Source organism: Stegostoma tigrinum, chromosome 36 (assembly GCF_030684315.1).
Source record: "Stegostoma tigrinum isolate sSteTig4 chromosome 36, sSteTig4.hap1, whole genome shotgun sequence".
Lineage (NCBI taxonomy): Eukaryota > Metazoa > Chordata > Chondrichthyes > Orectolobiformes > Stegostomatidae > Stegostoma > Stegostoma tigrinum.
Genome location: NC_081389.1, coordinates 15,700,438 through 15,728,206, shown reverse-complemented (window position 1 = coordinate 15,728,206; position 27,769 = coordinate 15,700,438).

The following is a 27,769-nucleotide window of genomic DNA, read 5'->3' as shown; positions in this document are numbered from 1 at the left end:
AAGTTTCCCAAAATAAACTTGTCCTATTTGCTAGTTTTCTTTAATCCATTCGTGGGATGTGGATGTCACTGACTGGACTCGTGTTTATTGCCCATCCCTAATTGCCTAGAGGGCAGCTAAGAGTTACCCACATTACTGTGGATCTGGAGTCACAAGTAGACTAGACCAGTTAAGAATGACAGGCTCTGAATTCTCATTGTCATATTTTTTGAAGGCCTCCCATTGCCAGTCACCCATTTACCTGTGAACAGTTGACTCAGTTGTTGGAAAAGCTGAGCCTTAGCCCTCACTTTATGTATAACTGTTAAAGTTTTAGCTCTCAGTAAGTTACCTAGTGAAGAACTTTGGTTGATTTTTTTTCCCCTACTCTAGAGATATTGGGGCTAGGCATTGCAATGCTCTGAGCTAAGTCAGCTTCGAGTGATCAGCCGGGTCTCTGTAGTGATTGTAATAAAGTCAGTCAGGTAGCCCCTATAGGATATGAGTTCGCTGACTGGGGCTGTTCATCTGGTTAAATCAGGAAGCCCTGGCTGACAGATAACAAGATGAGTGTCAGAGATGTTAACAGTCTGATACTTGACTATGAATGGGGCTGTTAAAGTCTAGGATATTTCATGTGTGAATATAGGGTGACTTGTTGATGGATCTTGGCCTCTTTGAAGTTATTTCAAACTCTCTGATTCTAATTTGTTTCTGTTACACACAGCTTAAACAGTTGCAACAAGTAGTAACTGTATACCTTTAAAGCGGTAATATATCTCATGCCTCAAACTTCACAAGGTGCACTAGCTGAAAGCAATTTGACACAGAATCTCGTCATTGATTCATAGAGTCGTACAGCGCGGAAACAGACCCTTCGGTCCAACCAGCCCTTGCCGAACATAATCCCAAACTAAACTAATCCTACCTTACCTGCACCTGACCCCTCCAAACCTTTCCCATTATCTAAGTTTTGTCAAAGAGATAACTTTTCCACAAGAAGCATCCTAAATAAGGAAAAGCAAGAGATAAACGACAAGGAATTTCACACTATATGGCTCAGATGGTTGGATGTACAGACGATAACAGTTGAGCAATGAAAATCAGGAATACACAAGAGGCCCAAATTGGAGGAGTGCAGAGCAATCAGAGGGCTTTGGAGCTGAAGAAGGTTGCAAAGACGGGGATGTTGGAATGGATGAAAATTTTAAATTTAAGGCATTAACAACTGAACTGATAAGAGGCAGTATTGGAGGGAAGTGTGGCACATGGTTTTCAGATTTCTATTTTTAATCTATCCAAGTTGTTCTGTCATCAAACCTTCCCTCCCAAACCTCATGTTCACTGAATGATTTCAATAAATGGAAGGAATACATGGTGCATGGACTTGCTGCAGGCATTTCGATGCATTAGGTAAATACGATATAGCTTTTCAGCATGTGATGTATGCATTTCATTATGTAGTCTATGTGAATTCACTATATGATGTACGTGCTCACCACCCTGTGCAGACTTTGAATTATATTGTGAAAGGTTCCTTGCATGCTCCCAACTGGCTATCTCACTGCGTCTGTAATATATCTCAGTGTAAGTGCAATTACAGCATTTTATTTTGTGTAGACTCTGTTGACTCAGCAAAGAATGAAATAAAAAACATGAATGAATGATTTCTTTATATTATAAAGCTTTGCAAATGAACAACCACTTCTGTGCCATTTACTTCAGTGTGGAATACAATACAACAGGCCCTTTTCTATTCAGAACAGATCCTTGCTCTTTGGTTTATATATTTCTACATAGTTCCCAGCGAGTCTCGTTAATCCTTGCTGAGGGCAAAGGAGTACAAGTTCAGAAATACTTTAAAGGAGAAGCAAGCAGGTTTCCTCCTGGTGTGATGCCTACAGTATAACCTGGTGTCAATTTTCGCCCTCGCCAATAACTGTGGGAAGATGCTTTCCCTTGGCAGAGAGGTCAGGAAATAAAGGTCACTGTGTAAAGTGTTAACCATCTCAAAGTGAGGCAAAGAAGTATTTATGCTCTCAAAGAAGTGTGAATCTTTAGAATTTTCTACCTCGGGGGCTGTGAATGCTTAGTCGTTTTCAAGATTTGGCAAAGGAGGGGCTTGCTGGGGGCTCATCTGCTCCCTTTCATTCTTTTTCTTTTGTTTCTGCTCTATTTCGTTTTTTCTTTGCCTTTTCTGCGGCAGGCTGGTCAGCAACATTGGCGCGACAGCAAGTGCAGACCACATGCTGACTGGCGGGCATGGTTTCTCTGGCAGTTGGAGAGAGTTTCAGCAAGGACATCCATCTGGTGTTTGGGGCCGACGGCAGCGACATCAGAGCTACTCCGGCAATCGGAGGCAGCGGATTCTTCAAGATGGTGGCACATCTGCAGGGCGACATCTGCAGCCAAAGCAGGACTCTTGGGTCCATGGCGGCCTGGCCTGGCAGTGGAGCCAGGTCTCTGGGCGGCAGTAGGCCCAGACCTGGGACCCCTGACCTGGCAGCAAAGCCAGGCATTTGTGGTCCCAGAAGGCCTGGGGTGGAGCGGGGAGGTTCTCCTGGCTTTAGTGTGGCAGCGATGGCAGTGTGTTATGCCCAGAGGGAGGTGACATCAAGGCAGCAGGGAAGTCGGGGATGCCCAGCTGCAGTTGCGGTAGGCTGGGCGTGAGACTCCAGGTTGCGGGCTGAGTGTGGTTTCAGTGGCATCAGTGCGGCGGGCCCAGCAAAGAAGAGGTGGCACCTGAAATGTGGCAACTTCTACTTTAGTGTTTCCAGTGCAAGTGGTGGCAAGATGGCAGAGGACGTCTCTTTTTCAGTTATTGGAGGCTAGGTGCCTGCATGGACTAAGTTGGAAAGATTGTTATTCTGATCTTTTTATTTATTATTTTTATTTATTTCTATTATTTTTAATGCTGGACTTTCTATTACTTTATTTTTCTGACAGTTTTTTCCTAAGAATTTGTTGTTAAGAATCTGTACCTAGGTATCTTTGTACGTAAGATGGCACCTTGTAAACTCTTACTGTACTCAATGTAACAATAAAGCTAATTCAATTCAATTCATTAAGAGTGTTCAAGGTAGATGGCAATCGATTTTTAAGGGAATTAAGGGATATGGGGATTGCTAGAGGCAAAACAGAAGATCAGCCAGGACCTTGTTGAATGGTAGAAGATGGGCTGAAAGGCCTAAACCAGCTCTCATTTATTACCTTCTCAAGTAGACATTACATTGCTCTTTCCCACATTGCTTATACACAAACACCTTGTAGTCACTTCTATCTCATTACTACTGTCATCCACCTTCCAGAAGTCAAGCTGTTGGAAGAGATTTGGAAGCAGGTTGGCAGCAGGTCATTTTTGATTATAATTAGTATGCAACCCAGGGAAAAGTTAACGCTAACTGGAATTACATTTAGTTCCTATTGTCGAAGAGAGGAGGAGAAATTATTTACCAGCTTCTCCCGAGGCATCAATAATTGAAATTTAGTTGTAGAATCTAATCAAATCTTGAGGGCAAGACAACTTCTCCAAGATTCATCGTGATGTGAACATTTCCTGAGGCACTTTACTACGGATTAGAGCACACCCAGGAGCAGGAGATGAAGGAACAGCTGTAAGGAGGCAGCCAAAGGTACGTTCGGTGAAGCATACTTTAAGGAGGTTTTGGAAAGGGACGTTAACATAGAGGGATTTGTAAAAGCAAGGGTGTCTGAAGGCTCCATCATGAAATGGAATGGGCTGCAAATATAGAAAGAAAAGAGTTTTGGATACGCAATAAAATTTCAGTTTGCAAACAACTTTGGGTGCCCCTGGCTAGAAGTCAATGTAGCAGGTTAATGGTGGCCTGAAGAGCTTTGAAAAATAAAGGCAAGCACTTGTCACAGCTTGTGACCTTTTTCAATTCAGCAAAAGATGTTGTGGATAGAATAAAGAGCCCTGAGTTTTCCCTAATGGATATCAGTGAAGTGCACATTAGACATCTGAGTCACCCACAAGCAGAGTGTGCTACATGCCACAACCTGGGGAAGATTAAGGTGACATCTCCTGAGCATTTGACATGTTTTTGGTTTGTTATGAAATAGATTTTATGTTTGCCTACATTTCCATGCACTTCTCTTCATCAGGAAACCTGCTTGCATCTTTCACATTGATTAAAATGAAGACAAAGCATTGATCGAGCTGCAGCAATGTTTTTAAAATGTAGCCAACTTTAAATTAAATACTCTTAATCCATTATAACATAGGTGAAGACAGCTACCGAGTTCAAGAATATGCCAAAATGTAATTGTTGGAGACAGTAATTACAGATTTACCATACAATCTAAAAGTTCAGGCAGCATATTAATTCAGAAACAACCTTTCAATTGCAGTTGAGAATTATCAATATGAGTGAGTTAATGGCTAGCCAAGCATATGAAAAACATTGTATATTGGAGCAATATTTCTAATGAATTAAACATCACATCTCTTCAAACATGGATATGAACTGACTTTAGGGGGCAGTGTTCCAGTAGTTTTAAAATAAACAAGCTGTAGTTCAGTCTGTCTCTGCAAATCTTTCTTGTTTCCAGTAAGGATTTATTTTGCAATAAACTGGCAAAATTAGAACCCAAAGCAGAGCATTGATCTAAATATGATTGTGTTATAGAGAGCCAGAATGTAAGGGAATAGAATGCTCGATTTGCTTCAATTGTGCTGTATGTAGATTTGGCAGGAACTTTGAAGTCTTTCAGCATTTTAAAGCACCAAAGTTCAATGCTATAGAATGGGAAAAGACCCTTGACTGTCTCCCATGTTACTCTCATCCTGTCGAGTTCACTATTTCAGCTGTAATGTCATATTCCTCACTCTGTTCTATCACCCTATGATCTTTGGATGTTATGATCTGCCTGTACTGCACACAAAAGAAAACTTTTTACTGTACTAGGTACATGTCACAATAATAAATCAAATCAAACATCTGTGATAGAGCGGTCAGAAAGGAAAGGGAAATTTGTACAAGGCATTGTTTAGTCAAAAGTTATGGTAAGGATTCATCGGAATTCTAATCACTTCAGGAGTTACTCAGGGTAATGTCCTACACCCAAGCATCTTCGGTTATTTCACCAATGAACCACGATCTGTCATAAAGTCAGAAGTGGGGATGTTCGCCAGTGATTGCACAATGCTCAACGCCATTTGTGACTCCTCAGAGAATGAAGCAGTCCATGTTCACCTGCAATAAGATGCGGTCAAAGCCTGGGCTAACAAGTGGCAAATAACAATCGTGCCCCACAAATGCTAAACTGTGATGGTCTCCAATAAGAGAGAACCTAATCACCAACCCATGACATGCAATGGTGTCACCACCATCATTGAATCTCCCGCTATCGACATCCCCTGGGTTACCATTCACCAAAAACTCAACTGAGCTCACAACATTAACACAATGGCTACAAGAGCAAATCTGAGCCTAAGAATACCAAGGCAAGTAACTCACCTTCTACTTCCCCAAAGACTGTCCAGCATCTACAAGACACAAGTCAGGAGTATATTAGAAAACTCCTCATTTGTTTGGATGGGTGCAGATGTGACAACACTCAAGAAACTTGAACTATCCAGGACAGGCAACACATTGACAAGCATTCACTCCCTCCACCATCAATGGTCAGTAGCAGTGGAGTGTACTATCTACAAGATACACTGAAGAAATTCATGGAAGATCCTCAGACAGTGCCTTCTGATGAGAAAGACAAGACCAGCTGGTACATAGGACCACCTCCCCCTGCAAGATCTCCTCCAAGCCACTCACCTTCCCGACTTGGAAATATATCACCGTTCCTAAAATCCTAGAATTGCCTCCCTAAAGACATTGTGGGTCAACCTACAGCAAGTGGGCTACAGCAGTTCAAGAAGGCAGCTCATCACCACCTTTTGAAGGGCAACTAGGAATGGGCCAATAAATGCTGGGCCAGCCAGCAGCAATCATGTTCCAAGAGGTGAATAAAGAAAAAAAACGCTACCAGCAGTGTGAGGCAATAGCTTCAATGAAAATGAGAGGGTTAAGGAGAAACCTAATATAGAATTTCCAAATTACAGTAAACAGTTAGCACCTTTGATTAAGAAGGGATATTGATGAAGGCTCACCACTAGAACTGAAAATGAACAGGGAGGTTGGAAGATAACTTTTCTCACAGAGGTTGTTTGAGAATCATTCTAAGTTCCTTCAGCACAGGTAAAATCTATAGGCCAAAATACCTTGCTGTTCTAAGTACCAGTAGCGATCCTTTGAATGGTTTTCAAAGGCTTACAGAGCAGGATACTCAGAGGAATTCTTGGCTATAAATGTATGGAACATAGGAAAAAGAACAGAAAAAGTAACTGGAAGCTACGTCTGGACAGTTGAAAAGTATAGGAGCAGGAGTAGGCCATCCAACCCATTGAGGCAGTCCCACCATTCAATACAGTTATAATTAGTCAAACACTTCTACCACCCCATCCCCATAACTGTGTACCCCACTGGTAATCAGAATCTATCAGTCTCTATTAGATTGGGATGCAGGAACAGCAGTAGGCCAATCAGCCCATCGAGGCTGTCCCACCATTCAATATGATCATAGCTGATCAAACACTTTGATGCCATTTACCCATTGCACTCTCATAACCCATTTGTAATCAGAAATTTATCAATCTCTACCTCTACCCAAAGATGAGCTTTTCACAGCTCTATGGTACAGAATTCCAGACCTTCATAACTCTTGGAGTAAAGAAAAATTCTCCTCATCTCAGACTGAACAATATCTCCTTTATTTTTAAATTGGTTTTAGACTTCCCACTAGGGAAAATCTTGCTTTCAGCTACCCTGTCTATCCCTTCAAGTCAAACCTTAAACTGAGCCTATCCTTTCATTCTCCAAAGTTCGATGGAATCCAGGTCAATTTAGCCCAATTTCTCCTCTTAGGACGGTCCCAACATCCCGGAAAGATCTCTAGTGAACCTTTGATGCAGTCTCTCCTCAGCAACAATATCTTTCCTGAAATAAGGAGACCAAAACTGCACAGTATTCCAGATGCAGTCTAACCAAACTGTTAGGTAATTGAAGTATGACCTGGCTGCAATCCTCTTGCAACAAAGGCTAAATCTAACTCGATGCAACTCAGCCCAAAAAGTAACACAACCTCCACTGTTCCTTCAAGAAGAGGACTTCACAGACTCGTGACCCTCTGAAAAATAGCATTCCCCTTATCTCTGCTTTAAAGGGCCATCTCTTTCTTTAACTGTGTCCTTTGTTCTAGTCTCTGTCAATGTAGAAACAGTCTCCAGTTTTCACTCTGTCAGTCCCCTTGGGGTCTTATATGTTTTAATAAGATCATCTCTCATTTTTCTAAACTTCATTTGACAACCCTTTCGGCTCAGGAATAAGTCTCCATACTGCTATCAGTGCAATTGCATCCTTCCTTAAATAAGGAGACAAACATTATAGCCTGTATTACAGAGGTGGTCTCACCTATGTCCTATACAAAATAACAAAACTTCCCAGATTTTACATTCCACTCTCCTTGGAATAAATGCCGACACATTACATTGGTTACTTCTAGTATTAACCCTTTGAAATTCATGTATTATGACACCTGGATCCCTCTATTCCTCAAGTTTCAATTTATCCAAATAACATGATATTTTTTCCTTCCAAAATTGGACAAGTTCACATTTTCCAAAACAGTACTCTCCATCTGCCAACTCTTTAAATAATTGAATGGCCAACCTTTACAGAGGCTATTGGTGAGGGGTAGGTGGATGGTGTTTTGAAAGAGCTGGCACAAAAGGACAAGTAGCTACTTTCTGCACAGTATCGCTCTGATTCTATGGTTGTACCTGGTTGTTTTGCGCGGGAGACTCAGCAGATGGTATTTGCAACCTTTCCGTAAGAAGGTGGGAAAGCAGAGAAACTCTCTGTTCCTAATCGCAAGTTCTGCTCCTGCCTGAAGTAAACATAACAGCAATGCCTCATACAGTGGAAATGATTCAAATTCAAATGCAAAAGTGAACTGATATGAAGGACAGCAGGATCCATCCTGTTGCTATGCTGCTTGTAGCTTGTTGCTAGGTTATCCATAATGGGCTACACATGCGGATAAATAAAGGGCAGTGCCGAGTCTTTGAGGTAATTTGAACAAAAACATTAAGAAAAGGGAGCGTTTTACAAATGACCCCTTTCTTCTTCTTTTCCACAAAACCAGCTGAATGGACGCTGCTCCGGTCAAGGGAGCAGAAAGTTGAAATTTTGAAAAGCTAAACTATTACAGCTGTTTCACTTGAACAACCTGGCAGCTCTCACTCATGGGAGGAGGAGCAAGTTTGGTGCTTTGAGCTTGGCAAGCTTCGATCTAAGCTTGCTCGAAAACTGCCAAGCTCCTCATGCAAAATGTCTGGGAGCTCGATTTTTTTTCCCTTGGAGTGTGCAGTGGGCAGCTCTTTGCTGATCACGCTGCCCTGCAAAAGGACTGACGCCACTTTCCACAGCCGTTTGCATTGTACCGCTCTCTCTTTTTCAACAGAGTAAAGCTCAAAGTAAAGGGAACACCTGTTAGAACAGAGATCAAGAGACACTTCTTCAGTCAGAGAGTGGTGAATCTATGGAATTCACTGCCACAGAAGGCTGTGGAGGCCAGGTCACTGAGTACATTTAAGACTGGGATAGATAGGTTCCTGATTATCAAGGAGATCAAGGATTACAGGGAGAAAGCAGGAGAATGGTGTTGAGGAACTTATCAGCCATGATTGAATGGCAGAGCAGATTTGATGAGCCAAATGGCCTAATTTCTGCTCCTACATCTTATGGCCTTTTGGCCTTATGAATCCAACAAACCTGTGACCAAGGCCATTTGTGCAACATGTGGACCTGCTGCTCAGGATAGATGAGGAGATAGTGGCCCATACAAACCATATAATAACAGCCGGTGGAATTTATATATTGATAAAGGTGCACTTGCCTTTGTTTGTCAGTGCATTGAGTGTAGAAGTAAGGGAGGTGATGGCCTAGTGGTATTATCCCTGGACTATTAATCCAAAGACCCAGATAATGTTCTGGGGACCTGGGTTTGAATCCCACCATGGCAGATGGTGGAATTTGAATTAATCAAATATCTGGAATTACCAACCTAATGATGACCATGAATCCATTGTCAATTGTCAGACAAATCCATCTGGTTCACTAATGCCCTTTAGGGAAGGAAACTGCCATCCTTACCTGGTGTGGTCTGCATGTGACTCCAGCTCCACAGTAATGTGGTTGACTCTTAACTGCCCTCTGGGCAATTAGGGATGGGCAATAAATGCTGAATCTGCCAACGATGCCTTCATCCCATGTATGAACAAAGAAAAAAAAATTGGGAGGTCATGTTGCAGCAGCACAGGACATTGGTTTGGCCACTTTTAGAATACTGATTTCAATTCTGGTCTCCCTGCTATAGGAAGGATGTTGTGAAATTTGAAAGGGTTCAGAAAAGATTTACAAGGAAGTTGCCGAGGTTGGACGGTTTGAGCTACAGGGAGAGGCTGAATAGGCTGGGGTTATTTTCCCTGGAGCGTCAGAGGCTGAGGGGTGACCTTATAGAGGTTTATAAAACCATGAGGGATTTAGATAGGATGAATAACCAAGGTCTTTATCCAAGTGTAGGGGAATCCAAAACTAGAGGGTATAGGTTTAAGGTGAGAGGTGAAAGATTTAGAAAAGACCTAAGTGGCAACTTTTTCATGCAGAGAGTGGTGTTTGGAATGAGCTGTCAGAGGTTGTGGTGGAGGCTGGTACAATTTCAACATTTGAAAGGCATCTGGATTGGTATATGAATAGGAAGGGATTAGGCGGATATTTGGCAAATGCTGGTAAATGGGGCTAGTTTAATTTAGGCTATCTGGTCGGTGTGATCGAATTGGAATGAACAGTCTGTTTCTGTGTTGCTCAGCTCCCTGACTCCAAGCCTCAATGAAATAATAGCTATGAAAAGAGGATAGATAGGTTTGGGAGACAGTAGGAACTGCAGATGCTGGAGAATCTGAGATAACAAGGCCACAAGCGGGATGAACACAGCAGGCCAAGCAACATCACAGGAGCAGGAAAGCTTGATGTTTCGAGGCTGTGTTCACCCAGCTCTACATCTCGTTATCTTGGATAGGTTGGCTTGTTTTCTTTAGAGCAGATCTGCCTGAAGTTGGGTGGATAGGGGGACTGTGACGGAGGTGTATAATAGTAAGAGGGGCACGACAACGTGTATAGGAAGAAGGGTCAAAGGGTCACAACTTTAAAATGTACACGGATGAGCGCTTGGAATATTATAACTTTCAAGATGAATGGGCCAAGTGCTGAAAAGTGGGATTGGTGCAGATAGATCATTGCTGATGGGCTGAAGAGCCTATTCTGTGCTGTATAATTCCATGGCTCTCTAATTCAATCTGGAATATCAAGATACTCTCGGAATTACTGACCACCAAATTATCATCAATCGTTGTAAAAAAACCTGGCCGAGCAACACCCCAATGTCTTCGCCCAGGCTGAACACATGGCTCTAGACTCATGGGTTAACTCTTAACTGTCCTTTGAAATAGAATCATAGAATCCTTCAATGTGGAAGTCAGCCATTCAGCCCATCAAGTTCACATCAACCACCCAAAGAAAGTTCCTCCCAGACCCAGCCCCCTACCCTATCAGTCTGCATTTCCCATGGCTAACCCACCTAGCCTACAAATTCCTGGACATGTTGGGCAAAATTAGAATAGCCAATTCACCTGACCTGCAGGTCTTGGACCAGGGAGAACATGCAAACTCTATGCAGACAGTCACCCAAGTCTGGAATCAAACCCAGATCCCGAGCACAGTGAGGCAGGAGTGCTAACTGCTGAGCTACCGTGCTGCCCAATAAGCCAGAAAACCATTCAGTTGAGCAACTGGAGTTGGGCAACCAGCTAAAGCAATGACACTGACAGCCCACTAGAAAAAAAGTGAGCAGTTAGTAATCAGATGGCCAAGTGGTTCTCTTCTACACTGTCGGCAAAATCTTCATGAGTGAGTGAAACCAGTGTCACTTACACAAATGCAATTCTAACCCAGCATATCTATACCAGTGACAAAATGGCACAGCTTCTTAAGACGCAGTGACAGAGCAAAGAGGCACAAAGAAAGATCAAGAACAGCCATAGTTTGCTTGAATGCAGTGCTCAATTTGACACATATGTGCTTTGCACAGAGATTTCCTCTACATCAAAATCACTGGGGAAATAAAAATCATTTAAAGAAGCCAAAAGCATTTTTTTTTCCCAGAGAGGTGCTTTGATTTTTTTACAATTTATATCTCTGGAGATTTTACAAACGCGCTTTGTTGTTAGATGACTGCATATCTGATTACTTTGAATGGGCCACGAATGCAGTTACTATGTGCAGAAGGAAGTAACAGTCAGAAAGACATGCAGCTACCTCCATGCGATATTTTAATTTTTACTCATGAGTGGGTTAAAATCAATCCTCCGCGTAAGTTGAGTTTCATTAACTCATTAAATCTAAAGGAGTTAAGAAAAGCAAAAACAGGGATTTTACAGGATCCCAGCGGCCCGTATGTTAAACAGGGAGGCAAATGGATTTAAAACCCTTAAGTTCTTTTAAGAGCAGAGAAAGTGAAGAGGAAATTTGATTGATGTGTTTGAAATCATGCTGTCTTTGCTTAACATAAAGTGAAATCGTTTCCAGTGGCTGGAGTTGGTAGCTACATGGGCTCTGACTTTAAAAAGTGATTGATAAAGAGTCAGAGGTAACTTGAAAAACAAGTTTGTTGGCACAGAGATAGTAGGAACTGCAGATGCTGGAGAATCTGAGAGAACAAGGTGTAGAGCTGGATGAACACAGCAGGCCAAACAGCATCAGAGGAGCAGGAAGTCTGATGTTTTGGGCCTAGATCCTTTCTGAAGAAGGGTCTGGGCCTGAAATGTCAGCTTTCCTGCCCACTGATGCTGCTTGGCCTGTTGTGTTCATCCAGCTCGACACCTTGTTGTTGACACTGGAAGTGACTTAGATCTGGAATGCACTGCCTGATGGACGTCAGGTAAAATATTCACCAGTACCCAAAGAGGGATTTGGATAAATATTTGAAGATGAAAAAAAATTACAATGCCTTCGGGCCTGTGTTAGTGAATGCTCCAAGGCCTAACTCTATTTTTGCCACACTACCTGGTTTCTGGGTCAGTTCTACTTTTGCATCCAATTTATTGCCCCCTCCTCACCCAGGCGAAGATGCTAATGAGCTGTCTTCTTGTAACATTTTTTGAAATGCTGCAGTCCATTTGAAGCAAATACACTTACAATGCCATTAGTAAGAGATTTGCAGGATTTTGACCCAATAACAGTGAAGGAATGGCAATGTATTTCCCAGTCAGAATGTGAGTGGTTGGAGGGAAACTTCTATATGGTAGAGACCAGGGCCCGAGGGCACAGCCTTAGAGTAAAGGGAAAACCTTCTAGAACAGAGATCAGGAGAAACTTCAGCTAGAGAGTGGTGAATCTATGGAATTCACTGTCACAGAAGGCCAGATCATTGAGTATATTTAAGACTGAGATAGTTAAGTTCTTGATGGTCAAGGCAATCAAGGGTTACGGGGTGAAAGCGGGCAATGGGGTTGAGAAATTTATTGGCCATAATTGAATGGGGAAACAGACTTGATGGGCTGAATGCCCTAATTTCTTCTTCTATGTTTTATGGTCTTATGGAGCTGAGTTTGGAATTTTCTGTCAAAGAAGCCTTTGTGAATTTCTGTCATGCATCATGAAGATGGTACATACTGCTGCAAATGAGTGCTAGTGGTGGAGCGGATGAATGTTTCTGCATGTGCAACCAATCCACTGGGTTCTTTGTCCTGGATGATGCCAATCTTCTTGAAAGCCTTCTATGCCAATGATAATGACAGTCCACTCTTTTGAAAATACTTTAATATTTACACAACATCACAGTCAGTAATTCCTGAAGGAAAGTTACTTCTGAAGACTGAATCTATCTCAGTCCTAGCAACGACACTTGCTGAAGGTCACATTTGACAAGATCAATCACCAGTCGTTTCATTTCCTCTTTAGAGAACTCTATTCAACTGTCAATATTTCATCTAACTGGAGCAGCATTGTCCTTCCTGCATCTAATTCATGGTATTTTATGTTTTGAAGTGTGTACAAAAGCACTTTTTTTATTTTATACAGATCAATTGTTGTAACTCCATGTGTCCTTGGTCATAGAAGACAGTCTAAACAGACCATGTATTTTTCTTTTAAATCTCTTTTTTGCAAACTCTATATTCCAATGTGAAAAGCAATCTAACGTTACTTCTGGCCTAAAGCCTTTCTCTCCAGTACAATCTCCACTCATTTCTCCTGCTGCATTGATCCAATGTGTGGTCAATCCTTTGAAGGAATTGCCCTAAAACCTGACTTATTCAGCAAACTGAACGTGAAGACCACCCCCTTAGGGAACCTCTAAGTGCAAACTCAAATCTAACTTCCACTCACCTAAAACAAAACTCTAAAACATAGTGTTGCCTAAATGATTTACACCATCTCTCCAATTCTGCTGAACCTCTGTTTTGTCACACACTGCTGACACCAGCCTGTCACCAGTGTCCTGTAATATGCACCAAAACATATGCGTTTGTAGATACCAGCTCAATACACCTTCAGAAAATACCATTACAAATGAATGACTTTGCCTTGAAATGCACCCTTTCAATGGAAATGTCAAAAGAAAGAGAGAGATAAAGCAAGAGAGAAAGAGAGAGAAAGAAAGAAAAATAAAAAGACTGAGAGAGAAAAAAAGGAAGAGTGTAAAGAGATGAAAAAGAGGCTGAAAGAAAGAAAAGTAGGAAAGATAAAAGGAACAGAAAAAAGAGAATGAGAGAGAAAGGATGGAGGAAGAGGAAAGGAGGAGAAAATGAGATGGAGGAAGATGGGAGGGAAAAAAACGGAGAGGGAATGGGAAAGGGAGAAACATTTATTTGTATAGTGCTTTTACAGCCTAAAAAATACAACAAAGTGGTTGACTGATTACCTTTTGAGGATTAGCCATTTTTGTAATATAGGGAGCCAATGCTCACACAGCAGGATCCAATATCCAGCAAAATGGCAATGATCAAATCAACTTTCTTTGAAATGATTATGGTGACTGATGCAAGATACTAGATGGAGCATGGGAGTGAATTCTCATGGGTGTGTGGGTGTGGGTCTAGATGGGAAGCTCTTCAGAGAGCAGACTCGATGGGCCAAATGGCCTTTATCTGCACTGCAGGTGTCCAATAATTCTAAGATCCTTCAAAATAGTGCAAAGAAGGTCTTTTCTGCCAGCTGAGAGGACTCACAAGGACACAAAACCACATAAATGAAATTTGATCCACTTGAAAACTCCCACTCTCAAACTTTAGGATTTGCAATACATTTGAGAGGACTTACAGGAACAGTTAGATGCCCTCTTGAAGATTGCATTACGTTTCTGACAAGAGGTTGGCTTTTCATCTCTCCTTGCTCTCTGTTTTTTTTCTCTATCCTTTGTCTGTGTCATGCAGGCGAAACTTTTCATCACAGTCCTTGTAATATTCATAAATAAATCATATATTTATAATGAAATACCATAAAGCATTTCCAAAGCTTCTGCCTTTTAGGCTTCCTCAAGGGAAGAAGGAGGAATCAAAGTATTTTCCTTCATTCCCCAAGGAATCCCGAGCAGATAAAGGCTTGGTAAAATTCTCAGTTCTCTGCACACTCTAAGGTGTCCATTATAAAATATACAGTACCTTATATTCCAGGCACCGAAATCCTTTGATCCAAAGTATTTTCAAGTTAAACTGGTTGGATTTTTTTTTAACCCGTTCTCCATCATGAGGGTGAGTGGTCATTTCTCTTTCAGAACTTTCAGGCAACATTCAGAAACTTTGTATCTGCTTTAAACCTTTTCAAAAAGCTTCCATCTACATTGCAGACCTTCGAATTATTTGAAAATCAGCTTGCTCAAATGCAAGAGACATTTGATAGTAGAAGCCTTAGAAGGTTTAGATAAATATATAACTTCATATATATCTATGGGCTTCCTCTAGGTGCTCCAGCTTCCTTCCACAGTCCAAAGATGTGCAGGTTAGGTGGATTAGCCATGCTAAATTGCTTATAGTATCCAGAGATATTTAGGTTAAGTGGATTCTTCATGGGAAACGCAGAGTTATAGCAATCGGGTAGTGGGGTGAGTCTAGGTGGGATGCTCCTCAGACTCAATTACCTGTTTCTTCCTTCATGGGATTCTATGAATTTATGTACACACACACACACACACACACACACACACACACACACACACACACACACACACACACACACACACACACACAAACACATAAAATCATGTGCAAAACATATGACAGTTTGTTGAAGAATGGAAGACAGAACTGAGATAAACATACTTGAGATCAGTAGTTAGATCAAACAGCTGTTAAAAGGACATTTTCTGTCACTGAATTAACAAAGAAAAATGCATTAGATCCGTACGATTTTCCAGACTCTGTAAAGCACATTGATTTAAATGCAGCATTTCTCTGTTGCAGCTCTTTATTCTGGGAGTATATTACAGAGCTGATGGGACATGCTCCCAGTTGGGAATTTGCATTCGAAAGCTGTACAGTCTAGTTCAAGTTCTATTCTATTGTTGACTTGTTCCCAAGTGTTAATTCCTGGTGAGAATCTGCCAAAGACACCCATATTAGTTGAACCAGCAACATTAACAGCACAGAAGGGAGCTTGCCTACTCTTTGCCTGGCCAAATCAAAATGAATTGCATTTCTCTCTTGCCAGAAACCCATCTCTTCAAATCTGTGATGCCACAGAAAATGTAAAGGTGTACGAAAAGATCCAAAGGTCTGTAAGGCGATGATTCAATTAAGTCCTCAGGTTAAACTAGCTCAATTTTAAACAAGCCAACAGCTTCCAGTCAACTTCAGTGCTTAATCCTTGGCCCCCTTCCCACTCAGGTTAACCAGGATGACAATCCTCTCATAGATAATAAAGTGTGAAGCTGGATGAACACAGCAGGCCAAACAGCATCTCAGGAGCACAAAAGCTGACGTTTCGGGCCTAGACCCTTCATCAGAGAGGGGGATGGGGTGAGGGTTCTGGAATAAATAGGGAGAGATGGGGAGGCGGACCGAAGATGGAGAGAAAAGAAGATAGGTGGAGAGGAGAGTATAGGTGGGGAGGTAGGGAGGGGATAGGTCAGTCCAGGGAAGACGGACAGGCCAAGGAGGTGGGATGAGGTTAGTAGGTAGATGGGGGTGAGGCTTGGGGTGGGAGGAAGGGATGGGTGAGAGGAAGAACCGGTTAGGGAGGCAGAGACAGGCTGGACTGGTTTTGGGATGCAGTGGGTGGGAGGGGATGAGCTGGGCTGGTTGTGTGGTGCAGTGGGGGGAAGGGACGAACTGGGCTGGTTTTGGGATGCGGTGGGGGAAGGGGAGCTTTTGAAGCTGGTGAAGTCCACATTGATGCCATTGATGGTTTGCGAATTCTCAAGGATTGACATGGTATTCCTAGGAAATAAAGATCAACACTCTTGATACTGGTGGAGAATCCAGTGGGTAATGAATCTTTTTGCTTCCTGCTTCGTGTAGGAAAGCAGTGCCTCGTAAGAATGGACTATTGGCTGAATAATGGCTGGAATGTGATGTCAAGTCACTCTTGCTCCCCAGAGGAGCTCGAACAGTTCATCCACTTCACCAACACCTTCCACCCCAACCTTCAGTTCACCTGGGCCATCTCCAGCACATCCCTCACCTTCCTGGACCTCTCAGTCTCCATCTCCGGCAACCAGCTCGTAACTGATGTCCATTTCAAGCCCACCGACTCCCACAGCTACCTAGAATACACCTCCTCCCACCCACCCTCCTGCAAAAATTCCATCCCCTATTCCCAATTCCTCCGCCTCTGCCGCATCTGCTCCCAGGATGAGGCATTCCACTCCCACACGTCCCAGGTGTCCACGTTCTTCAAGGACCACAACATCCTCCCTGCAGTGGTCGAGAACACCATTGACCGTGCCTCCCGCATTTCCCGCAACACATCCCTCACACTCCGCCCCCCCCCCCCCACAATAACTGCCCCCAGAGGATCCCCCTCGTCCTCACATACCACCCCACCAACCTCCGGGTACAAGGCATCATCCTCCGAAGCTTCCGCCATCTACAATCCAACCCCACCACCAAAGACATTTTTCCACCCCCACCCTTGTCTGCCTTCTGGAGAAACCACTCTCTCCGTGACTGCCTTGTCCGCTCCACACTCCCCTCCAACCCCACCTCACCCGGCACCTTCCCCTGCAACCGCAGGAAGTGCTACACTTACCCCCACACCTCCTCCCTCACCCCTAACCCAGGCCCCAAGATACTTTCCATGTCAAGCAGATGTTCACCTGCACATCTGCCAATGAGATATACTGCATCCACTGTACCGGTTTGGCTTCCTCTACATTGGGGAAACCAAGCGGTGGCTTGGGGACCGCTTTGCAGAACACCTCCACTCGGTTCGCAATAAACAACTGCACCTCCAGTTGTTTATTGCGACCTCCCAGTCGCGAACCATTTTAACTCCCCTTCCCTTTCCTTAGATGACATGTCCATCATGGGCCTCCTGCAGTGCCACAATGATGCCACCCGAAGGTTGCAGGAACAGCAACTCATATTCCGCTTGGGAACCCTGCAGCCCAATGGTATCAATGTGGACTTCACAAGCTTCAAAATCCCCCCTCCCCCACTGCATCCCAAAACTAGCCCAGTTCTTCCCCTCCCCCCACTGCATCACAAAACCAGCCCAGCTCATCCCCTCCCCCCACTGCATCCCTAAACTAGCCCAGCTTGTCCTCACCTCCCTAACCTGTTCTTCCTCTCTCCTATCCCCTCCTCCCACCTCTAGCTGCACCTCCATTTCCTACCTACTAACCTCATCCTGCCTCCTTGACCTGTCCGTTCTCCCTGGACTGACCTATCCCCTCCCTACCTCCCCACCTATACACTCCTCTTCACCTATCTTCTTTTCTCTCCATCTTCAGTCTGCCTCCCCCTCTCTCCCTATTTATTTCAGAACCCTCTCCCCATCCCCCTCTCTGATGAAGGGTCCAGGCCTGAAACATCAGCTTTTGTGCTCCTGAGATGCTGCTTGGCCTGCTGTGTTCATCCAGCTCCACACTTAGTTATCATTTGTGTAAAGGAGTTGGGATGTTATGTTAAGGTCATACAGGGCATTGGTGAGGCCTCTTTTGGAATACTATGTTCAGTTATAGGAAGGATATTGTTAAACTGGAGAGGATTCAGAAGAGATTTACCAGGATGTTGCAACGTATGGAAAGGATGGAAATGCTGGGACTTTTTTCACTGGAGTGTAAGAGGTTGAGAGGTGACTGAGAAAAGTTTATAAAACAATGAGAGATTTCAATAGATTTGATGGCAACTGTCTTTTCCCTAAGGTTGGGAATTTCAAGGCTAGGGGACAGATTTTTAAGGTGAAAGGAGAGAGATTAAAAAAGACATAAGAGGCAACTTTTTTTTTACACGGAGGGTGGTTCACATGTGGAATGAACCTCCTGAGGAAGTGGTGGATGCGGCTTCAATTACAATGTTTAAGAGATATTTGAATAGATACATGAACAGGAAAGATTTGGAGGTATGTGGGCCAGGAGCAGACAGGTGGGGCTATTTAAGTTGGGGACCATGTTTGGCCTGGAATGGTTGGATCGAAGGGTCTGTTTCCGTGTGTATGAGTCTATGACTTTATAAGTCATGTGGTGTCCATAAGCATGGTTATTTACAGTTGTCAAGCCTACCTCACAATGTCCTCCTGCTGGGCCAGTATCTGGCTGTTGACCATTAAGAGAGGTGATGATCTAGTGGCATTATCACTAGATTATTAATCCAGTGACCCAGGTAACATTCTGGGGACCCAAGTGTAAATCCTGCCACAGAAATAAAATTCAGGGATAAAAGTGCCTGCTGATGATCAGTGGAACTGTTGCTAGTTGTCAGAAAAACCCATCTGGTTCACTAACATCCTTTAGGAAGGGAAATCTTACTTGATCTGGCTTACGTGCGACCCACAGTAAACTAGTTGACCCTAAATTGCCCTCTGGACAATTTGGGATAAGCAATAAATGCTAGCCCAGCCAGCAACACCCATCTCCTGTGAATGAATTTTTAAAGCTATACACCTCCCATAGTGATTCTGACACAAAGAGAAGCTCTTCAACAGGATAGGTGGAATGAAAATTTGCCATCGACCAACAAAGTAGATTGGATTCATGATGGGCTGCGGAGTAGGCTGGTAAATGGCATGAGGTGGCTCAATGGTTAGCACTGCTGCCTCACAGCGGCAGGGATCCAGGTTCAATTCCAGCCACAGGGAGAATATCTGTGTGAAGTTTGCACATTCTCCCAGAATTGGTGTGGGTTTCCTCTGGGTTTCCTCCCACAGTCCAAAGAGCTGCAGGGTAGGTGGGTTGGCCATGCTAAATTGCGCGTGGTGTTGAAGGATGTACAGAGTAGGTGGATTACCCACGAGAAATGTGGAGTTACAGCGATAGAGTGGGACAATAAGGATAGGCCTGGGTGGGACACTGTTCAGACAGCCAGTGTGGGCCAAATGGCCTGCTTCCACAGTCTAAGGATTCCACAAAGGCAACTATTGTCAGTGTCCTAATAAACTGCTGGTACACTTCTAACTTCTGCTGGTACCAAGCAAATATAACTTTAGATTGATTCATCTCAAGACAAGAAGATTGTACTCAACTGACCATTTATTCACAGAAGCCATCCAAATAAAATAAATGCCCACACCAATATTTCATATCTGTCCCTGGGATAGTAGGGTTAGCACAGAGATACATTGAAAATTGAATTTTAATGATGCCCAAAGTCCAGAAGTATTTTTTCCATCTTTCATTGACGTTTTTTTTTGTTTATCTGGTCACTTGCATGTTTTGAAAGAACACTTCAATTTCTCCAGGCAACACAGTTAAGATTCTGAGTGTTAATAGAACAGCCTCTGACGAGGATCAGTTCTGGAGAGTGCAGCTGTGCAACCCAACATAATGTCAACCATGAGGTGACTGATAAAAACCAAAATGTTTTTGTCAAAGATAACAAAGTGTGGAGCTGGAGGAACACAGCAAGCCAAGGTGGCATCAGAGGAGCAGGAAAGTTGGCATTTAGGGTCGGGACCCTTCTTCAGGAACATTTTAGTCAAAGTCCATTCTTGGTGCTTTGTCATTCACGAATTAACATCATTGGGAATCTCAGAGGCCCTCACTTTTGGGGGAAATATTAACTCGACGCCTCGGCTCCTCACTTGGACAGGCATGAAAGATTTCAGGCAACAATTTTCAAAGAAAGGCAATAAGAGTCTGCCTGATGCTGTTTGCAATATTTATCCCTAAACTAACATTGCAATAAAAAAGGCAGACAAACTTGGTCAGCATCATAGAATCATAGAAAATCTACAGTGTGGAAGCAGGGCATTCAGCCCATCCAATCAACACCAACCCTGCAAAGAGAACCCCACCCAGGTCCAGCAGCCCTATCCTATCCCTGTATTTCTCATGGCTTACCCACCTAGCCTGCACATCTCTGGACACTGTCGGCAATTTAGCATGGCCAGTCCACCTTAACATGTACATCTTCAGATGGTGGGAGGAAACCGAACACAAGAGGAAACCCACGCAGCCTGGGGGAGAAAGAATAAACTCCACATGGACAGTCAGCCAAGTGTAGTGGGATCTTGCTGTGAATAAATTTTCTGCCTCCATTTCCTACACTACAACACAATGGTTATGCACTAAATGTGCTTTATTGACAGTAAAGCTCTTGGTACACCCTGAAGTCAGAAATATACTCTTTCTGTACATCGGCCCTATCTATTTGGCTCGCTATGTCTGGCTACACATTCTGGGGAGCATATTTATTTGTAAAAGTCTTGTCTTGCTGCTGATGGAAAAAAAATGGATGCTGGAAATGTGAAACAAAATCAATAAAATGCTGGAAATACTAACAGATGGCATCGCTGGAGAAAAACAAAGTTTTCTCTCACTGCAGATACTGATAAACCATAGGAACGTAGAAATGATACAGCACAGAAGGGGGTCTTTCAGCCCATCTTGTCCATGCCTACCTAAAGCCACATAGATGCCCTTTCAAATCCCATCTTCCTGCATACAGCCCATAGCCCTGCAACTTAACAGCACTTTCTAAAAGAATTTAATGTCTCAGCTCCATCCACAACTCAGGAAGTGATTTATTTCCAAGCATTCTCCGTGCTTTTAGATCTTGTCTCACATTTTGTAAGTGGCCACCACTGGCCCCTTCCCCAGTGAACAGTGGAGGCTCGACCAATAACTATGAAGATATAGACAGACTTTTAATCACGAGGGGAACCAATGTTTATTTGAAGAATCATTAAATCCCTACTGTTTGGAATCAGGCCATTTGGCACATCGAGTCCAAAGAAACCCTCCAATGAGCATGTCACCCAGACCCACACCCCTACCCTATCCCGTGGCTAATCCACCTAGCCTGCACATTCTCGGACTCTATGGGAAATTTATCATGGCCGCTCGACCCCAAGCTGCACATCTTTGGGCAATGATTCTACAGATTATGGGTGGGGTGTGAGGAAGAGTGAGCAGCAAAACAACAGCAAGGTCATAAGCAGGTCAGCCATAATTTCATTGAATGGCCGAACATATTAAATGGTCAAGCAGGCTCCTTAGACTTGATGGAATTGGCATTGTAGATACATGGGAACTGCAACAGGGCTTAATACTCATGGCCTTATCAAGGGAACAAAACTTTCACCTTGTAACAGAGGTTCCTGTTGAGCTAACTCCAGACTACGCATTGTTTTTGTCATAAATTTTCTGAGTTGACTTTGCATCAACATCAATATTTTAGTCAAGTATATACGTACTGACAACTCACAGAATGATGACAAGATGGTTACTACTTCCTGAATTAAAGCCTTTTGTTTAACTATGTGAAATGAGGGACAGAAAGATATTATCGACTTGGCAATTCAAAGGCCTTGGAAGGACCCCACAATGTCTAAGAGCTAGTCGTGTGTGAATTCTGAAGGAATCTTGATGGATTAATCATGCAGCCTTTTGTAAGACAATAGTTGAGACATTATGTATCAAAGCTTGCAAAACAACCTCAAAGAACCATCAACTCAAACAACAGACATAGCAATGCCTGCAATTCTGAGGGCAGTGAGTGATTAAAAATATTATGGCCCAAACTCCAGCTCTGCTTTCTCAGTGTGTGTTTTGCTCTGCAGTTCAGATTTGTATAATCCAAATGTTTGGACGAGGTCCAATCTCTCAAGTCAGAATGTATCCAAATTGTTAGACCACATGCTGTGCCAAGTAGCTCTACAGAATTCTGCAGAGACACAGCAAGACAGGGAGACACAGCAAGACAATGTGCACAGGAAACTCATCAATAGCAGATCGTAATCAGAGCCTCCTTAATAAAACATGGTCTTCTGCTACAGAGGTTTACTCCATGCTTGCTGGGGTTGCAGAAGCAGAACCGAGGAGCAAAGCTTCTTATTTTGTCCAAGATTAATGATTTCAGCGCTTAGATCTGAGCCAATGTGCAACACCTCACCTTTCGCTCGTAGCCAGATATATTCATAGGGCAGATCCACAGGGAAACAGGGAAAATGTTAAAGTGGGGAAAGGGAAGGAGGGTGGGATTGATGTAGTCAGCGAATAGCCACACAGAGGGTCAAAGAAGATGGAATAAAATTGACAGCACCCTGTATGGGTTGGGTGCTGCAGGAAGATCAGATGTGCTCGACAGGCAGAAAATCAAATGGATGATTGATTGTTGAAGACAGTTGGCTGATCTTAAATAGAATTGACCACGTGATAAATAAAACAAATTTGAAAGTAAACCAAAATAAATTCATACATTTGATGGCAGTAATGGCAATACTTTGTCAAGAAAAATCCAGTCAGATAATCAGTCAATCTCTAATGACTCTATTAGGACCCAACATGGTGGTCATGTTACTATTCATCCAGTAATCCAAAAGCCTGCACTAATTCTTTGGAGACACGGCTTCAAATCCCAACATAACAGCTTGTGGTATTTAAAGTTAACTCACTAATAAATCTGCAATAATATTCTAGGTTCATTAAGAAATTACCAGATTTTTATTTAGAACCCAAATGCTTCCCTTTTATCACCCAGAAGAGGAAATCTGTCCTGTTTATATAATCTGGTCTCTACATGATGCCACACCAAGATAATGCCTCTGACTTGTAACTGCCCTCAGGGACAGTGGAGCAAGACTCTCTTTTGAAAGGCCGAAGGGAATGTACAATAAATACCAAATGATGTTTACGTCACCGGAATGAATGATCAGAGAACCAAACAGCTCCAGCATAGGAGGAGGCCATTCAGCCCAGCACCTTTGCACCAAGTCTTCAAATGAGCATTATGACCTTCGTGCCATTTTCCTGCCTTTTCCCCATAGCCATGCACATTATTTCTATTCAAAGAATATCCAATGTCTTCTTAAATGTCTCAATTAAATCTGCCATTTTAGGGAATGTAGAGTCATAGAGTCATACAACACGGAAACAGACCCTTCAATCCAACAAGTCCACGTTGACCATAATCCCAAACTAAACTTGCCCCACCTGCCTGCTCCTGGACCATATACCTCAATTGTGCCCATAATAATTATTTTTTTAAGGCAAACCTTTGTTCAACTACAACCTATCCTATAAACCTTTTATTCCAGTCTGTCCAACCTAGTCTGATCTTGCCCCTCTGTAGTCAGCTATCCACCCCTGTTAAATATTCTTACTTTCTTACTTGGCCTATGATCCTTTTCTGTTATCATCCTAAACCTTATGATTTAATGCTCATGGCATCCTGATTGTTTCCATTGACACTTGATCTAATTGACCTCCCTCATTTCCAAGAATCAAGTTTAACATTGCAATAAACAAAAAATTATGGATGCCGAATATTTGAAACAAACATAAATTGCTGGAGAACATCAGCAGGTTGGATAGCATCTGTGGAGAGAGAAAGCAGGATTAACATTTTGGGTTCGGTGAGACAGTTCATCCTTTCTCGTTGGACTACACATACAATGCTGCAGATAATTTTCCTGATTGCAGTCTAGGACCATTGGCTTTCCTTTCCTTTATGTTATCACTGTCCCAGTTTATATTTGTGCAATTAAAGTCCCACGTTACAGCTACTCTATCATGAGTCACAAAATGACAAATGTCTTACGGTGCAAAAGGGGACCATTCAGCTCATTTTGCCAGGACCAGTGCTTCAAATGAACATCATTACTCAGTGCCAGTGTCCTGCTATTTTCTCCATACCATTGCACATTAACTTTATGTAAATAATTATCTATCTAGCCAGAATGCTAAATCCAATGTCCCTTTGAATACTCCAACTGAACCTGCCTCGACCACACTTCCAGGCAGTGCATTCCATATCCTAACTACTTGAAAAGGTTTTTGTATTGTACTTTTGCTTCTTTGATAAACCACTTCAGATTTATTCCTCTGATTCCTTTTATAAGTAGAAATAGTTTCTCCCTGTTTACTCCACCCAAATTGCTCATGCTTTTAAAAACCTGTAACATATTTCCCTTCAGCCTTCTTCACTCCGAGGAGAACTGTCATAACTTCTTCAATCTATTCTCTGAAGGTTTTCAGCGTTGCAATCATTCTTGTAAGTTGTTTCTTCACTCTCTGCAATGCATTCACATCCATAATGGTTTCACTTCTATGCAAATTTGATCCCCTACATCTTTCCCACTAGTTGGTCATCTGTAGATTATACCAAGCAATGGAACCACACTGATTTTGCCCCTTAGCTATAGCCAAATTGATAGAGAGGCTAGTTAAGTCTTTTTCATACCGGCATTAGGGTTAGGGTTAATTGAGCCATATGAAGGACAGCAGAAGACCAGCTGGTTTAGCAATCCTGCCCTCCCATTTATGGTAGCTGGAACCTTTCACTTCAGACCTCATCTTTTCACAGGAGACCATGTGACCACTTAAGTGCCAAAACCTCACACATACTAGAAGAGAAAATGCTCAAATGTGAGCTAGTCCTGAAAGCAGTGGATGACAATACCAATTCACAAACACACCACGGTCATGAATTAGTACTGATTATCTTTTTGAGAATACTGAAATTGTATGCGGATTAAGGATGAGAGAGGTTCTGATCTAATTGTGGTGGAGAAAATGGGCCTCTGGGAAATTGACAGCCTAGTTTAGATTTTCCATCATCTTGGAAAAGATTGTTAAGATTTACAATCGCCAACCAAATTAAGGTGCAGTGAGATTGGGAAACACATCCACTCGAAGATTTTGAATTATCATTGGGAGACCTCCTGTGTAAAGGAGGATTAGAATCATACCATCCCTACTGTGTGGAAGTAGGCCATTTGGCCCATTCACACCGACCCACTGAAGAACATATCACCCAGACTCAACCCCCTACCCTACCCCTGTAACTCTATGTTCTCCATAACTAACCATGGCCAGACTAGCCTGTGCATCCCTGGACAAAATGGGTAATTAAGCATGGCCAGTCCACCTAAACTGTTCATCTTTGGACTGTGGGAGAAAAAGAGAGAGCCCAGAGGAAACCCAAACAGATATTGTGTTCAATTCTGGTTGCCTCATTGTAGGAAAGATGGGAAAGCTTTAGTGAGGGTGCAGAGAGTCCAGGATGCTGCTGAGACTAGCGGGCAGGTCTTATGAGGAAAGGTTGAGGGAGTTAGGGTTTTTCTTATTGGAGAGAAAAAGAATGAGAGGTGACCATACAGTTGTGCAAGATGATGAGAGGCATAGATAGGGTGGATATTTATAGACATTTTCCCAGGGCAGAAATGTCTATTATGAGGGGGCATAATTTTAAGATGACTGGAGGAAGGTATAGGGGAGATATCAGAGGTATGTTCTTTCCATAGAGAGTGATGGGCATGCGGAATATGTTGCCGGTGGTGGTAGTGGAGTGAGATACATTAGGGACATTTAAGCATCTCTTGGATAAGCTTATGGATAATAGTAAAATGTAGTGTATGCAGTATAGTTAGATCTAATAGTAGGATAATAGGTTGGCACAACATCATGGGCTGAAGGGCCTGTGTTGTGCTGCACTGTTCTATGTTCTCTATATGGGGAGAATGTGCAAACTCCACACAGGCAGTCACCCAAGCCTGGAATCAAACCCGAGTTCCTGGTATTGTGAGGCAGCAATGCTAACCACTGAGCCACTGAGCCACTGATCCGCCCTTGTCAATTAGGCAGGGTGAAAAAAAATCAATCAGCTGCCAATCCTTCCATTGCGCACAGGCACTGTGAAACAGAATAGGCTCTGAATGGTGCACACAGACCAACACAACTAGGTTGGGCTGAATGGCCAAATTCTGTCCTGTCAATTCTATGCAATGAGATCTTATTCAGGTTTGCAGACACCTTGCTGCACTTAGTTACTTACACCTCATTTATGCTGGCTGCAAACATGCAAGTGGACAGGCAGGTTCTCTGCTACAGTAAACAATCGCTCACTCTGTGTGCTGCTTTAGTGTAATTGAATGTAATCCATGGGCAACATTCGAAAGGCAAATAGCGATAATTAATCTTTAGAGTGTTTTTTAAAGTAGCAGCTGATGTTAAAAATGTCCAGAGGTCTATTAGGGTGTTAATTTTCTCTGCTTATAACCAAGCCTATCAAAGACACAAGCCTTTTAACATGCCATTTGCACAGGTACTGGCTACAGTACACAGCACTCATCTGTGATTTCAGATAACAGGCTGCGTTTGTACCTGATTGCATGGAATCGAATTTTTTTTTTCAGAAGATAAAAAAGTCATCATGTTTTTTTTTGTCCATAGAATATATCAGTCACATTTATTCTCTCTGTTACGATTTCCCTCAATCCTTTCTCTCTTTCCCCAGGAATTGCTCTGATGCGGCCGTGTGCTTCAATGATATTTTCACATAATTTGTACAGCCCTGTGTTCTTTTCAATGAGTCAAAATGCCCACAAGAATGATCCTAGGGATGAAGAGCTCGTCATATGGGGAGCGGTTGAAGGCACTTGGTCTGTACTTGATGAAGCTTAGATGGATGAGGGGGCATCATATTGAAACTAACAGAATATTTAGAGGCCTGGAGATCAATGGACATGGAGATGTCTCCACCAGTTGGAGAGACTAGGACCTGAGGGAACAGCGTCAGAGTGAAGGAACGACCCTTTGGAACTGAGATGTTGAGGAATTTCTTCAGCCAGAGGGTGGTGAATCTGTGGAGCTCCTTGACGCAGAGGGATGTGGAGTCCAAGTCATTGAGTGTTTAAAGACAGAAATAGATAGGTTCTTGATCAGTAAGGGGATTGAGGTTTAAGGGAAGGAGGCAGAAGATTGGGGTTGAGAAACATGCCAGCTATGATCAAGTGATGAAGCAGACTTGATGGGCAGAATAGTCTAATTTTACTCTTTAACCTTGTGGTCATAAAATCTTAAGGAGGTAATTTTAACCCTGTTCATCAAGGAGTTGGTTAATTCAAATCTTTCCTGTATAGACCAGGAGATGCCTTTTTTTTAATATAGAAGTTTCTGAATGTGTAACTACCCTGCCTGCCAAAGCCTAGGCCCTACTTTGGGCAGCACGGTGGCTCAATGGTTAGCGCTGCTGCCTCTCAGCGCCAGAGGTCCAGGTTCA